At 35.1% G+C, this 18,082-nt stretch overlaps 1 protein-coding gene across 2 annotated transcripts in view; it reads right to left on the reverse strand.

The window, feature by feature from the left end:
* The window catches only part of LOC123695809 (axin), an 84,434-nt gene that overhangs the window by 35,794 nt on the left and 30,558 nt on the right, over positions 1-18,082 (reverse strand). For both annotated transcript variants that reach the window (XM_045641745.1, XM_045641743.1), the window contains exon 2: positions 15,389-15,434. The gene's annotated coding sequence lies outside the window, so the exon portion shown is untranslated. The remainder of the gene's footprint in view (positions 1-15,388; positions 15,435-18,082) is intronic.

Raw genomic sequence — 18,082 nt, forward strand, 5'->3', positions numbered from 1 at the left:
TCGGCGTCCTTTGAGCGCTGATAGCTTTGGACAATACCGCCCGTACGTGTCGCGACATCGCGCGATTGTGTATCGATCGTATGCAGCGAGAATAATGCTCGCACTTTTGCCGTGTTTCTGTCATCATTACATAATGCACAGAGTTATATATTATGATGCACAATGACCCATTGGATGACAATTTGACAGCAAACATTGCAATACGCCTACAGGCTACAACGTCTTATTGGGTGGCTCAAGATATAGGATCAGTAAGCATGAATGTCAATACTTGGATCAAGAATGGTAAAATAGGTTTTGCCTTAGATTTCTTTATAATCACTAAAATGATAATCTCTAGAGACAGATAAAGAGCAAATACAAAGTCACAAACTCACAACATCACTAAAGTAAAAATGTATTGTTATGTAACTATGGCCCAAATCTCAATGGCCAGAGGATCTTGTAAATACGATTTCGATTATGACCAAAAAAATTCATATAAAAACATTAAAAAGGCCCAATTATTTCCACGATATCATATTTTGTCACAGTAAAGGGTGGAAACAAAAATATTATAGTCGTTAAAAATGTATCATCCATAAAGATGGATACTCCTTGGAACAATGAAATTAATGTTCCGTTTTTACCAAACCAAATGTGTGAAAGAATAACAATATAAGTAACAAGAAGCTTTCAAAAAAATAAACTATATGAAACATTTCAATATCAGTAGATCGATGTGATAAATGTCATGAGGTAATAGGTACATTTCTTGTTTTCTACCAATCAGTCAAACATGAACTAACCCAAAATCACAAAGCCAAATAATCTAACACATATATAACACATCAAACTAGATCATAAACCTAATTTTACATGTCAATTAGAACCAATGACCTACTCCGCTCACGCCTTTGTAACAAAGGAAGATTATCAATCGAATCCGATCACAGACAGAACTCAGCAAGGCTACAACGCCATATCTTAATCCTTACCAATAAGTACAAATACCTCATCATCCTCTAATCACGCGGCTGGCGCTAAAGGTGGAATGAGCCGGGAAGTAATTCTGACCATTAAACTGCGCTGATTAGCGAGCCGGCACAAAGGGCGCGCGTTCTTTGACGAATTAGCATCACTGACACAACCTCGGCCGGAGCGATGGAGCCGGCTTAGCGTTGTATTATTGTAAGTCCAGCCACAGCCCGCGACTTTGCTCACACTATGTAATATGAAATATCTAATAACTAGCACAAAAGCAGATGAGCAACACGTTTTCACCTGGTTGTTTAAGTAAGTACTAATTTCTAAATGAGTGAACTCGGAAATAAGTCAGGTCAGAATCATAGGTAGGTAGATTGTTTATAGCATAAATATTATCATAGCCCTCATATTATGTTTTACTAAAGAAGATTTTATGAAATAAATATCATTTTAGCACATTTGTTAATTTAAGATAGTTTAAAAAAAAATGCAAAATAATACCAGAATTATTTCACAAAGGATTCATTTCCGTCATCACCGTCATCGTCATCACAAAAGTTGACAATTAAAATGTTAGTTCACTTTTAAGTTTTAATAAACTTGCAAGTAATGAAACAGAGCCAAAACAAAGTACTGTAGAGACGAATTGAAGACGCTTGGCACGCCGCGATGATTAGCAAGTCCACACAAAGAGAGGGAACCTTTGACGAATTAGCATTAAACATAAAAGTATTCAGCGTGCAGAGTGAAGCAGAATTGTAAAAGATCGCACGAGAGCAAAAGGATTAGAGCGTGGGAGTAACAATAACTAATGATATCGGTATCACATGTCTTTGGGTCAAAGTAGTCGAGACGATATCAAAACATCTAACAAGCAGAAGGTACAATACCTTCGAGGTTCCAAATATATACAAAAATCATTAATGAAAGCAACCGACACTTGTTAACGTATAAAGAAATGCTTATAAAAGGAATAACTGTTGTATATAAACGACAAAGGAAAACACAAAAATATAAAAACAAACTTTTCACAGGTGACATTAACAAAACGAAATTAAAATGAGCACTATTCTAATAATATTACAAACAAGGTTGACATGATCTCTATAATCTAGCCTAACTAAACTCACATACAGATATGGTCTGATAAATACCATTGGAACATTTATACGAAGCTCTCGCATTTAGAGCATTACTAGTGATTAGTATAATGCTAGGTACTAATTATAATTTCTCCAAATGGCAGCCGTCATTAGCGCCCGTGTAGCGGCGGCCTTAGATAATATTCAAGTTTGTTTGACATGCTCTCCGCCTCAAAGGGAATATTAACCAACACAATGATATGTGTGCCGAGCCTGTCAACAGATGGTCAACACCCATTATACGCGTATATGTCAATATTAACCTGATTATATAAGTTTTCGGCCTGTTTATTAACATTTTGAAAATATCTACCTTCAAATTTCATTAAAATATGCACAATAAACATTGGGAAAACACACAAAGTGTCATTAAATTTAAAGGAAGTCACGTTGTTTCAACCCGCTATCAAAAGGTTAAGTCACCCCTTTAAACTAATCTGACATTTATTTGACATAAAATTTGTTTAATCATTAAATTTTCCCCCTAGTCAAACGGCACAACATTCAAATACTACCCCAAGATGCAATTATAAAATCTACAAGATGCAAATATATGACTGGATACTGAAATTAATCCACTGTCTAGATTAAGATTCACCACTAGACCGGACAATTAAGATACCATACTCAAAGTAAACACTACAAAACGATAACCACAAACAGGAACGAGTAATAAAATTGTCGATTTAAATATCACTTAAACGAAGCGCCTAATAGTAGAACGAAATTGATTTGGCGATGATCAAAGAAGCCGTCTCTCAAAGGGAGGTAATTTATTTGAATTGCCGCCCGCAGATCGGTGACCGTTGCGATTATTATATGCTGTAGTATATGCTGTACCAGTATTGATGAATGGGTAGAGAATTATGGAATTAATTGATCTTTTACGATTAATTTATAAATATTGTAGGTCTTAAAAACTATTAAGATGGCTTCTTAAATTAAATTTTGAATGAAAGAATTTTTCCTTATTTCCAAAGATTAATATTATATTAAACCACAAGTTAACGTTTAAGAATGGAATAACCAGAAATAACTAGAATATAATCGATAATTAGACAAAAAATTGACTTTATCAAGGACCACTAGACTGGAATAGTTCAAAAATTTAATATAAATAAAGCGACACTATTTCTTAAAGAGAGCGCGTTATTACATCATTAAGTGTGGGTGTATGTAATACTGATTGTACACACACACATGCGACCTCACCAAAGCAATCTAGTAACATCGTAAGTAACAAAATTACGATAGGCACAGAACTATTTTGCGTACGCTCCGCACATGCTCACCTAATTACCAGCTAATTGTCTTCGTTAGGGATAATAATATTAATGTCATGGTTCTTGAATATCAATAGCATTATTATGATATACTTGGAAACTATTTGAAGAGAGGAAATCTGGGGGCACGGTAGTGCCCCCGCCAAGACGAGCCAAGCGAACAAGCGAAGCGCACGGGCACTACCTACCTTTTCTCGAAGCGCTTCGACGTTTTTTTGAACCCTCATAACTTGGGTTTGGATTATGCTAGATCAACAAAATTTTCGGGATATATTGTCAATAGCGGACTTATTGAACTTATTAAGTTTTAATTACATTAGCTTTTATACTTCAGATTTTATTTATATCTAAAAAACGCCAACTTCGTCACTGACTCACTGATGATCATCAAAATTCTTAAGGTATTTCCTAATGTCCTAGAAAGCTGAAATTTTGTATGTAAGCTAGTATTAGCACACAAACAACAAAAAAATTATAAAACTTGTAACTTTCATCCCCCAACCCCTTAAACTAGGGGATGGGAGTTGGTATGAGACCTGTAATTTTAAATTAAATTTTCATGACGCTAGAGGTCTAATCTAATAATCTAAAACTTGGTTCCCCTAGATATATATATGTATAGGTACTCCTTGTTAAAAAAAATTAAAAATTTAATCGACATATAAAATTTTGTTACAAACAACTTACAAAAAGAAATGAAATCCATCCAAAAACATTTTCATGTAAAATGTTGCCAAGACGAGCCCATATGACTCGCACTGTCAAAAAGTTATCAGATCTCATGTAGAGCCAAGCTTCTAACACTACACGTCCTAACTCTACAAGGCCTAACTTCACAAACTCTACACCTTAGTCAAAATATGTGGCTTGGCCGTTCGTTACTACAAGAACTATTGTATAACACAAAAGTAATGAACAGTGAATTAATTTTTCACCTTACGCCGATGTGAATGTAGCGAAATGGCCAAGCCACATATTTTGACTAAGGTGTAGAGTTTGTGAAGTTAGGCCTTGTAGAGTTAGGGCGTGTAGTGTTAGAAGCTTGGCTCTACATGAGATCTGATAACTTTTTGACAGTGCGAGTCATATGGGCTCGTCTTGGCAACATTTTACATGAAAATGTTTTTGGATGGATAGACTTTACGCGGTTAAGATTTTCTCCTGTTGTTCTAGGAGGAAATAATTATAAAGTTCCATGAATGAAATACCTTACCTGCAATCAAGTGATCATCTTTATATTTTAATACTAAATACTCGATTGCAGCTACTTTATGCAAATACGTCTGGAATTTTAGGGTTCGGAAGAAACTATAAGCCATAAGAAATATTTTAATTTCATATTCCTGTTCACGCTCACCGTCAGTAATTAATAAAATGTTAAAATTTAAGTCTCTCCGATTAACAGTGCTGAATTATATTAATATCTAACCATTAAATAATTGTTATGGCATATAATAAAAAGGAAATATACAAGTAACATTGTAAAATAAATACAAATTCTATTGAAGCAGAATGAAATCCGCCAATAATTCAGCTTCCCGGCGACATATCCGAAATGCTTTCGCGCGTAAAATGCTCTTATGCAGAATATTTTCACCGCGAGTGGACACCGCATATCTTGACCGTACGATATTAAATTTTCACGGAATCCTCGACAGTTGCTACTTTGGATTTGATATCGGAAAATATCCAAATTTGTGCATTCCAGAGATTTGTCTAGTTTTGGGTTGGTCAGGTGAATGTTTTAGATATTTCATCTAACATAACACTTAACTTGTAACGTTGTAGTTTATTTACAGAAATAACAAGTTTAAAGTAAATCATGAGAAAAGCTACGTTCCAGAAAAAAAATGTGTAAGTCTAACAAAAATAAAATAACTCCTTCACAAAACTTGATCGTTACCAAATGGCAAGTCCATACAAAATCCTTAACAGAGAACACAATACAAAAGATGGCCAACAACGTGCGAAACGTGAATATAAAAGCAGAAATTCAGAATAAAACAGAAGCCAATAAAATAGCCGTGGACAATAGTGTCACGTGTCGAGACCCCGGCGGGACGGGGGTGGCCATGCGCGCACGAGAGCCGATTTGTCACGACGCTAATAGGCCAACAGACGTGTACGAAAGCTCACGTTATATCTAAATGGCGATGCAAGGAATGACGTGCGATTTAAATGGTATATTAATGTATACTCATTAGGTTAGTATAAATATTTGAACAAGATTAAGTATGAAATATGAGACAAGAAACTTAATTTACAGCGGAGAAATGAGAAGCTTGAATGGTTTGGAGATGAATTACTTGAAAATAATAGTTAGAAATGCATTTAAATTAAAACGTTTTAATGTTTGTATCACTGGGATGAAAAAAAAAGCATTAAAAAGCGCAAAAAGCCTTCCATTAAGGTTGTCTGATGTAGTAATGTACGGAGGTAATCACGGCATCGCAATACCCCAAAAGACGTCGCAAACTCAACCGCAGGCAATCATTCAATCCGGCATTGTTTTTTCAATTGCAGGCCTGATTAAACCTGTCCGCTCGTCTCCAGGTAATCGCAATCAGCCGTGGAACGGGATGGAAATGGAATACGGAATCCAGCCCCGGGCCAAGGTATAAAGGAACCCAGGCATAATGGAATCCCAGCTTCATCTTGAGGAACAATGACGTCTGCAAGAGACATTTGCATACAATGACCTGTCGCGGCATACGAAAGGAAAATACGTTTTTTACATTTTACAGTACAGATGTTCCTGAATGAAATGCACACGATTTCGGACTCGCCTTTGATCACTCATAATTTATATACCTACTATAGCTAAAAATATAGGTTTGTACTTTTCCGTACGCTTTGATGTTTCATAGACATTGTCTCTACATATTCGTCGATTCATATTTAGCTTGGCTTATGATCTCTAACCACTTACACTACACTACAAAGAGAGATCGTATAAATTATTATTAGAGTATGCGCTTTAAAACTACTGTTGCAAATCCATTTTTACACTTCACCAGTTTTTATGGTTAGAATTTTTAACAGACTCGAGCATTAGTTATTCAATCACAGCTCAAAGTAAATAGTAAATGGTACATAAAGTATTGAAATACGGTACTCACAGGGCATTATGAATTCATATGGTATTAATGTTACCAAAGCGTGTAATGCATTAGCGCTATTCTTGCTTTATAGTCCATTTATTTTTTTACCGTTACGTCAGGCAGTATGAAAGAGCTGACCGCAACTGTCAAAACGTCAAACAACAAGCAAAACGTTGCGGTGGAAACGTATTTCAGTTCGTCAACTTTCAATAAATCGAATGGATCGACGGATCCGTACCGCACTCCGAATAACAATATGGGAAACGAATTAATTTGAGAACATGTAACATGGCAAAACTATTCGTCGAAACTGTCATTTATGATCGATCTCTTGCATATGGATGGAGTAAAAATAAATTGTGAATTTCTAACATCTATTGCGTAACATTTTGGACATTCATCAAAAATTAAACAATACCAAAAATTAATAAAACTCCTAAAAAATTTCAACCAAAAAATGTAACAACATAATCTCATTTGGAGAACATTAAAATCGGCAATAAAATACAATTGATACAAACATAAGATAAACAAAGACCTAACTACGCCAATAACGTCAGCATAATTGCTGGTACGGCTAACGAGGAACAATAGAATAACGACGATTTGTCTGTTTACATATTTACTGACGCCTCTGGACACTCAGCGGTTCAGATGATTGGAGCCGATGAATAAAAGATGGCTCAATTTAAAGATAGCGGACACTTATGCAACCCCCAATTATAATAACCGGAGATACGGTATAACATTAATTTGATGGTGAATTTGGAAATCTGTAGCAATTTAACCACACTTGTGGTATTTGGATTAGAATAAATCTTAATCATTACCGAAGAAAATAATGGTAATAAGGTATATTAAAATGTTTAACAGAGGAATATTTTGTATTTTATCAGTATCTGTAGAAATTAACTATCATTAAACAAAATAATCCTGTTTTCTTTGCGGGTCAGGATCGAAACAAACATTGTTTTTTATGATTATTCGTACTATTTTTTATACAAAGACGCGACAAATACCAAACATGTGCCACTATTCAACCGACCAAGAACAAAAAAATGCAAAGCTTTCAAAAGCACAATTGATACGGTAAACTAGCGTAACATTCCCTACTCCAATAAACAAGACATTACGCCTAATGCGAACGACAAGCGTGTAATTATGTACGGATTTTCAATACGTTTGCCCGGTCGGCGGTCGCTCGTGACGCCGCGCCCGTGCGTCTGATGCGTTACGCGAAGGGTTGAAGTGCGCAATCCACGTCACATTTTATTACAAATATCATTATGGTTACGTATTTATCACGAGTGTATCAGATACTATAAAATATCTCTGAAAGATAATCCGTGCACACATTCCAGGTAGAAGGTAATTAACGCGCGACGCATTATATTTTTCAACGAATATGTACATTGACCATAATAAAATATCTTCGTCAAATTCGTCGAACGGAGTAACTTCTTTTAAAATTTCCGTGTAACTATAAAATAAATTATAAAAAAAAAATATGGAAAGAAACCATAAACAAATATCGGCACTTCAATGAAAAAACAACAATAGCGGACATAAAATAGCACCCTGCGGTACGCCTGTCTGTAGAAAACAAAAACGGGCCTCGCGTCTGCTGCTGACGTCTATGATAAACCTAATATTGAGCATTTAATTTTATTCAAACAACTGGTTATTGGTTTGAACATTAAATTTCATTCGTGCTATTATATTTTATCATTTAATTTATCCATTCATTAATTACAGAACGCAAATTACTTTTGTTTGTTGCGTGTTTATTTGGAGCTATAAATATTAATGAGTGTAATGGATTTATTATCGACAAAATGAGCTTCAAAATTAGATGACCATAAAACACTACTGTATATATCTTATCCGCCATCAGTCTAACGTTTTTGTTTATCCAGGCTATAAACATGCGTGCCAAATTTAATCAAAAACCAACCAGATGTTTTAGCGAGACGAAATAATAAATATACATTGAAACACACATCCATAATATCAGTGAGATGAACGACAACGTCGATACCGGAATTCGATTCTCATAAAAGCACGAGTCACAATTTAAATATACGTAGAGTACCTACATTATGAGGAACATTCAAATAACATAGTAGAGTTGATTTAGATGTGAACTGCGGAGTAAAGTTCAAGGGTTATGAGCAGATCTCATTTGTAGCGTAGATTTCATGTCGAAGAGGTATGGTCGTAATCAGATTTCCGAGATATATGGGAGTGCACAATTCTTCGAATGTGCGATACGCTTGCAGCGGTAATAAAACTGTAAATAATAAATTAAGGCTGTCACTATATGGAGATTTTTCTGGATAATAATATTGTACCGTCGCGTCGTCATTTTTACATTCAGCATTTTTATGATTTTAATTATTTTTCGGAATATTTTAGGTTTAGTTATTTTTTACCTTTTAGACAATAGTTAGTTAGTAGGCAAATTGTAATACTGTGATTTTAAATAAGCTGCAGATACACCATTTCATACACTGTTTAAATCTACGCATTTGATATTTAATTATAAACCAAAAGGACATTTATACACGAGTTCACAAAGTAGCAAACAAAAAGCTAACTCCATTCAAAGAAAAGAAACACATGCTACAATAAGCTAGAAAGTTATTATCTTAATATAAAGGCCCGTCCACTTAGCCCAGTCAGCGACACAATGATTTAATCTGCTGCCTTTGAGAACATAATGCATTGGCTATTGTTGCGACGTAATTTGCTACGGCGAAATATGAGGGCCGCCGGACTGCCGCGACGACAATAAAAGATGTCGCGAGCGCGGAAATGATAGGATTGTTACATTCGCAACTACATATATTATCCACCAACAAAACCCGTATAACGTCATCAAGCGTTGTAAGACTTAAAAAGCTATATAATTCAACGAATTACCTATCCGAGGCATCCAATCGAATGATGCAATGAGAAAAACAATTTCATTCCTACTTTTAAAATTTCTAAGAGCTGGGCAAATTAGATAACAATCCATTTGCATCCGAACAGCTGTTTCTTATTCTGAAATTGTATTTTTCCATAATAAAATTGAAGGTCTCGAGCTTGTTTAGTCGCAGACACAATGTGCATTGAAAGGCGCACTATGAAAAAGCACACGCTGAACGGAAATAAAGAGTCTAAAATGAGCCTCATAAAACCTGTAAGCATGAGAACTGCGCGATTTTCATAAATGCTTTCAGCCTATTCGCGAACAAAAAACTCTAGTGTTTCAACTATTCACACAACTACACTTTATATTAGTTAAACGCACTTCTAGTCCGAACAAAGCGGGTTTTGACTGCAGCCTCACTCGACGCAATATTCACCGTGAAGCAGGACCAGCGCTACGGCAACTACGGTTCCGTGGCGTTTTACATTGCACCAATTAGATGTCGTCGAAGAAATCTTGACGGAGTATTTTATGCGCTAAGTGCTTGTAACAACGACAGAAATCCCTCGCTAGTTTTATAAGAACACGGTGAAATACGCGGTGGTCTGTCACTCACTCGGCTTCAGGTCTCCCTCGACCGGCATTATACCTCTAATGTCACTTAATTTGCCGTCTAGAGCCTCCTCAGGTGAATGCGGCTTACGAGAGCCGGTTTAATATAAAAATTCGCTCGTTTTTTTCTCTCGTGACGTGGGATTTAACGTTATACTGTTGCCTCTTTTGAGAGTAAACGCGTAGAAGTAATGAGATTATGAGATCGGTAGTTTTGGTTTTCGCTAGGGAGGGTTTGAAGGGAAATTAAATTATATTATGAGGCTAAATTGCAATCAAAATTCACAGGCTTGGTGGCAAAGTAACTTATTAATTATTGTAGAAATAAAAAGAAATACAAACACGAATCGAATACGAATTAAAATATAAAAACATTTTGCATTCCTGCAATTAAAAATCTAATCAGCCATTAATTTGTATCGAAATTCGTTACTACCATTTATAACAACAAAACTATTTCATGACTTCACCACGCATATCTAATTTTGAATAGTCACTGAAAATATCCAACTAAGCAACCAGCTACCTAACTACATCCTAATAACGTTTGTCCTCAAAAAATCCACGGAAAGGCTCTGTAACACGAGCGGTAAACTATTAAGCAACCAGCTACCTTACTCATACCTAAATCTAATAACGCTTCTCAAAAAATCCAAGGGAAAGCTCCAGAACACGAGCGTTAAACTGTTGACGCATCACACAGCTAGTGGCAGTGATTAGGGCAGTAATAACGACACATACCAATGTTCCGCTGCGAACGCTGACGTAGCGGATTAGAACTAAGGAGCCAAATTGGAAAACCGTGCGGGTAATAAAGCAATTGCTTCAACGTTAGCGGATTGAAACGTGGACGTAACCTATTACGTAAAATGTAAATAAAATATAAGGTCGTAATTTCGGGTTTGGTCATTTATTTTTTCGAATATACTTTTCTGGTGAGTGTCTAGAAGTGTATCTATTAATTGACGCGTGCCAAAAGAAAAATAAAAACTTAAAATTGAACAAAAACAAATGACGTAATAATTATTGTAAATTGTAATCATTTTGCAAATGAATTGTTTGAATAGGAAGGGCGGGGCTATTTTGTCGGCGGGGCAATCTTGTCAGAAGACTTTGTAGCCTACAGTTTAATAGATTTCTAGTAACGAAATCTTTCGGCAGGTATAAAATTTTATTAGCTACGCGATAAGCTAACATATGTCGCTGTAGGATGCATGGTTTTGGAATTACAGCTATTCTTCTACAGTCGTTATTTTGAATGGACACAACATAGACGACGCTCCGCAAATTTTATTTCGTTTTACGTGTAAAAAGTGATTGTTGTGAAAATAATAAAAAATAAATAATAATAAATCTTTATTAGCAAGCAGGCCAGTTACATTAAAAATTAACAATCTATGTACTTACAAACTAATTAATAAAACCTACTAGCTAAAAGGAATGCCGCTCAGCATTTTACAGTGAAAGCATAGACTTTCACTGCAGTGCTGATTTTCAGCGACACCTTATTTATACTTATGTCTAATTACCTACTTATAAAAAGATTTACTTAATGTTAATATTCAATATAAGTAATAAATAAATAATTAATATAAATATAATAAAAAAAAAAAAAATAAAAAAAACATAATAAATAAAATCATAAATGGTAGTACTTATAAATAAACAATTTATATTTTGTTAAGTGAATAAATACAATACATTACATACAATTATATACATTACAATACAAGCCAAAACCAGACAAGTGCGTAGAATTACAAACGAGCAATGAAATGTTTAAACATGTTTCTGTTTGATTAAAAGGTACGCTGTTAAATGTTTATTAAATGAGAATTTTGATTTCTTATCCCTAATAGGAGGAGGTAAATCATTCCAACAATGGGTTGCTGCCCATTTGTAACTACCTCGAAAAGCGCTTGTACGATACTTAGGAACTATAAGAGGATTCGTTGTTGTTCTTGTAGGATACATATTTGATTGCTCTCTCCATTCAATCTTATCATAAAGATATTTCGGTGATTCCTTTTTGATTATTGAAAATATCATATTAGCCAGATGCAATCTCCTTCTTGCAGCCATTTTTAAAATATTATTTTTATTGAGATAAGGAGTGATGTGACTTCTTTTAGGTATTCCAAAGCAGTATCGTGCACATGCGTTTTGAACTCTCTGAATCATTCGCTCCGTTCTGACCAACAAGCATGGACCATAAACTACATCACAATAATTTAGTTTGGAGAGGATTAAGCTATCAACTAATTTTTTACGGAGTGATATGGATATGAAATTTCGAAACGAATATAATATTTTTAGTCTATAGAAACAGTTTCTCACAACATTATTTAAATGAAATTCGAACCGGAGCTGTGGGTCAATTGTAAGACCTAAGTTGCATGCGACTTTGACACTTTCAATTACACTATTGTTAATAATAATTTGAGGTTTAGCGTTATTGATTGATTTTACTTGTTTCCTACTTCCAAGAATAATATATTTAGACTTCTGAGGGTTCAACATAAGAGAATTTTCCTCAGACCATTCTACAATCCTCTGTAACTCTTCGTTTATTTTTTCTACTGCTAACGATGTGCAACTTGGTTTACAGGATATATAAAGCTGGATATCATCCGCGTACATATGATATCGACAGTAACGGAAACACTTGGTTATGTCAGCACTATAGAGGATGTAAAGCAGGGGGCCTAAAATGGATCCCTGTGGCACACCTCTAAAAATAGCTCGCGGGGAGGATTTTAGCAATGATCCATTTTCAGTACGTATCTCAACAATCTGTGATCTCATAGATAAATAACTTTTGAACCACTTGTGAGAGTTACCCGAAAAGCCATAGTACCCCAATTTTGATAAGAGCAAGTTTATGTTAAGTGCATCAAACGCACGCGTATAATCTAGTAGAACAAGCATCGTACCTTCCCCCTCATCACGGGCTTCCAATATGTAGGTAACATACACACGGTAAGACACGGTAAGATACTGATGGGTCTCAAATCCTTTGAGCTTGTTGGATTAGATGATTTGGGAATAGGTCGAACTACCGCACGACGCCATAGCTCAGGGAATATACCAGAAGTTATTGAAGTATTCACTATATCAGTAATGGCTTTGAGTGAATTTGGTAAAGTTAGTTTAATCATGTCTATATTTATGTTATCTATTCCTTGAGCGTTTGTTTTAATATTGTTGATAATTTTAATAACTGTATCCTCACTTACTGGTTTTATTTTAAATTCAGCTACACTATATTTATTTTCCTTATAGAATTTCAATTGTGAAGCACAAGCACTATCGTCAATGGAGCCTGGTACTTTTAAAAAATCTTCATTTAATTTATCAGGGTTATCAAAACAATCTGGGATACAGCTACTAGTATGAGAGGGTAATACTTGGGATTTCAGGTTTCTCCACAAAGACTTAGCATTATTTATGTTATCATTTATATGTTTCTGAAAGTATGCCGTTTTATCGTTTTGCAATACAACATTAGCTTGATGTTTTAAATCCAAATAATATTTCTTGTCAATATCAGATTTAGATTTGCGGAATTTTTTTGTAGCGTTATTTCTTAATCTGAATAACAATTTTACGTTATCAGTAATCCAAGGTGTTGGGGGTGATTTAAATTTTTTAACCTTCAGGGGGGCGTGAACATCAAAAAGCGTTGTAATGTATGTTTGTAGTAAATGAACTTTTGCATCAACATCAGAGCAATTATTAATTATCTTATACCACGTGAAAACTGCCCAAGGTAAGTAATAACTTTGAATGTTGGAGATTCTTTCTAAACTATTTATTTTATCCTACGCTTTAAATAAAAAGTGTTATTAAGTCCGATGTCATAACCACAAAAAATATTTTGGCTATATTGTCAATTTTTAAGACGAAATAGCCCCGTCGATTTTGTATGAATTTGCAAAAAGCTAGTGACGTGCTACGATTGGCTTTCTTATCGACATAAGCATAAATGTTGAGGCAACTGACATTGTAGTAGGGATAGAAATTTGATCTCAATAGTTATTAATACGATTCCTTGTCTTTTTGTTTGTTGCAATTTTATTAACTAAGAGTCATCTTGTTTTGTTTTGTAGCAATTTTATGTGTGTTTTGAATACTTATGTTGACACAATTTTATCATTTTGTTCCTTAATAAAGTTTACTACTTACTTAAATGTGTTTTTTTAATACCTGGGTCAAAAAAATTGGAATCAAATTGAATTATATTTGGAAGTTTAGAATGTATTGCTTCTTTCGTAAGAAAAATTGTTCTACCTTATGGGGCCCTAACGCTATGTGGCACCCTCAACACTTATAAATTAATTACTTGATGAAAACATAATTTATCCAAAATCTATTTTGGGTGAATTGAAGTGGTATTACAATTTACACTTATATTAAGTATACCATATTAGTAATAAATATTTCACTGTAATAATAAATAGAAAATTTGCGAAAAACGGCCTCTTTTAGCAATTTGCTATCTGTAACTACAGTGAAATATTTATTAATAAATAATAAAGGTATGCTTAAAATAAGTGTAAGTAACTACACTTCGGTTCACCCATAATAGATTTTGGATAAATTATGTTTACATCAAGTAATAATAAATTTTTAAGTGAAGAGAGCGCCAAATAGCGTCAAGAAGCCACTTAACTTTTCTTATTCAAATTGATTCCACACAAAAAGTTATCGATATTTCAAAAAAGTTATATCGATATTGTGTGCGCGTCACTATCTTGTATGGACGCTAGACGGAATAGCCCCTCCAAAAATTTAGAATGATTTTTCTCGAAAATGAACCTTATGTCTGCGTAACTAAATACAAATTCAAATAGGCAGCGTCATCAGTATTGTATATTTCTGGGTAAAATGGAAATTGCTCCACAGATGTCGTTCTATTAAACTCTTGACGAAATAACCCCGCGCGGGGCTATTTTGCACAAAGTCAACTCCTATTAGAATATAGCTATTTTCTTAGCTACTGCAATCGTTTTTCACGTTCTAAATATGATGAATAGAATAAGAAATAACGGCTTGCTTTGATGTAATTGACAAATTTTCCGTAGCTATTATTTAAGAAAAAATACAGACGTGTTCTTTTTTGAGTGTTATTTTTCGGACGGAATAGCCCCGCCCTTCCTTAAATGCATTTATAACATGTTTTCTCACTAAATTCAAATTGTTAAATAATTTACCATTAATTGTATTTCATTTATTAAGTACATAAAGCTTATGAAATGCAATCAAAACTAATACCCGTCTAGGTCTATATTTTTTGCTAATTTCAAAATCGTCTACTTCTCGTCTAATACCCCAATTATTTAAACGTAGGTATAATAAATTGTAAATTACCTTCAAACTTCAGCTGAACGGTGCCGTATATGAGGAGAATAACATCCTGAAAAGAAAAAAAATAAATCGTTAGGAAAACCAGCCTTGAAATTCTTAACGCAAAACCTCTCATTAGCAGAAAAGCCTTTACAGCCTATTTAGAAACCCAGACACAAAACACACGTGTTTCAATTCTGTTTTCAAATAATTTCATATAAGTTTCATAAAATAAATGCTACAAGGGAAAAACTTTTAATATATACGACAAGTGGAAGTCGTGTCACACCGTAGACCCTTTCTGACGTCCCGCAGGAGACAAAGGTAAAAAAAAAGGATTTAATGACTGTCTCGTCCCTCACAATGCGAGCTTTTGTTTCAATTGAAGACTTAACCTCGTATTGATATAACAGTTTCTATCAAACACTGGAATAAATCATGTGTTTTATGAAATAAATACGGTCGGATATTTAAATATGAAAGACGGGATGTCGCAAGTTAAAAGTAAATAAGTCGACAGCATGAAGGAGACACAATAAGCTAATGGGGATGATCTCAGTTTGTTTACAGTGCTGTTCAGCGCAGACGAGCCAGCTGCTTCAGGCCACTGTGTATAAATCTAGCTATTTCACACGGCTTCACGGTTATTTTTCACCGAGTTGAATGGGCAAGATAGTACGAACCAACTAGCGGCGCGTCCGGGAAACGTACAAATAATATAAGGCATCCGTTTGGTGCAACGTGTTAATTAAATCAAAAGATACTAACATTTCGCTTCATAAATTATAAGAAATAATTTATTTAAATCCTATCGTAGTAAAAAATACAGATTTTATGCGTCAGAAAATAAAATTGCCATATTTGGTATGAAATTTAATAATACTTGGACACCTATAAATATTTTCGTTTAAAGGCCAACCATTAAAGCGAAAAAGCGTATTTAAAACCACATCGACCGTTAAATTACGTTATCATAGGTTCCCATCAACAAAAACGCATCAAAATATCAAATTACATTTATATTTGCAACGTGTCCTTTATCATGCAAGGGAGCGGCGCTGGCGCCGGCGGGCCGAGGGACCGCGTGGGCAGCACTACCAAAGCAAAAAGCCGCTCGCACTGCGGCATTCCTGTACAAACCGGTACCCGCTCAATGGAAGCCGATGCCGGGCCCGACACCCCTCGCCGCCGACCCAAACGCGACCTTGACGGTAAACAAAATAAAGAACAAATTCAAACATACGATACGACATCTGGTCACTGACGAGAAAATTATAATCATATTACGGCGGCAATAAGGGACAAAAAGTTGATAGATGGCAGCGATGCAGAATATCAAATGCACGCCACGGCTCCAGGTAACCATATATGGCATGTGATTGATGAATTGATAATGAAAGTGAAACGGGAGATCGAACTTTGATTGACAACATCTTTAGCGTTATATGTTTATTTAAAAAGCAATCTTGTACTGAGATAAAAAAATCATATGACAAAAACACTGACGTAATGGTATCTATGGGTCAAGAGCTATGGAATGTTAAGATAATGTTGAGTCAGTCACTCAAGATGAAGCTACTCGGGTGGTCTGGGAGCAACATTTTTCCTATCAATTATAAGTTGAATGGCGCTTGACTGTAATCCCGTCAATTGACTAAGCTTGTATATAAAACGTCTAATCTTTCTAAACACAAATACAAAATGAAATATAAGTTATGCAAGAGTCAAGACTAAACTAGCTTTGTACACATATATGTCTAGCTAACCATATTCTATATCGAATACCACCTAAGTAGCACCTAATGACGCGATAATCTACTTAACACGCATTTCCGTGTGATTCAGCCGAAATCCTTAGAAATGACGAGAGCCAACATAATCTTTAAACACGAGCTAAACAGATCAAATAACGTCGACCAACATTGAGCCAGCGGAGTTCAATTAGACGAAGAAACCGGGCCCATGACGTCACAAAGGATGCCGTGGGAAGGGTTGCCATCCGAAAGGTACAGTCCCTAATTTTGACTTGATAGAAATACTTATACACGATACATTAGCACATAGCACAATAGATATCAAAATTTTAAAATTATCATGTTCAAATGATATAAGCAAAAATTAAACAAATATATGAGTCACGACTCAAATGGACAGGCTACAAACTCAACGCCGTTCAACACCCACACGGGTATAAACATGATTGAACTTGGTTGGTCCTTTAGACCTTGTATGTCCTTACCTAACTAACATTAAATTTCACATCAGTAGTTACATTGATTATTTTGAACAGTTTCACATATATCTGTACCAAGCTTTCCATCTCCGCTGCCTTATCGTCAGACCAGTGCCATTTAAGAACACAAAAATGCCAGCCAAAAAAACCGTGACAACCCTGACCGTAGGTAGGACCGTGGTGTTCCTGGAAACGACCGCCGAACTGTAGTGAACCGCGGGCACAATGCAACCTCAACGCAACAACCGATATGGGATGCTTGGCGTGTTTCTTTCTCGAGACCGTTGCGCGTTGGTAAATGAAATCTTTAAATGAACAGAAGCTGTTCGATTATAAAATACGGGGTAAGCGTACGAAAGCTTTATTGCAAACTTGATTAAAATTTTGAAAATGAAAAAAATCTACTTTCAGTAGTGATGACTAACTTATTGTTTTTGTCACAGTTTTTCGTTTTGATAAAACAGACAGTACGAGAAAACTATTCA

The sequence above is a fragment of the Colias croceus genome, chromosome 11 (assembly GCF_905220415.1).
Source record: "Colias croceus chromosome 11, ilColCroc2.1".
In the NCBI taxonomy this organism is placed as follows: Eukaryota; Metazoa; Arthropoda; class Insecta; order Lepidoptera; family Pieridae; genus Colias; species Colias croceus.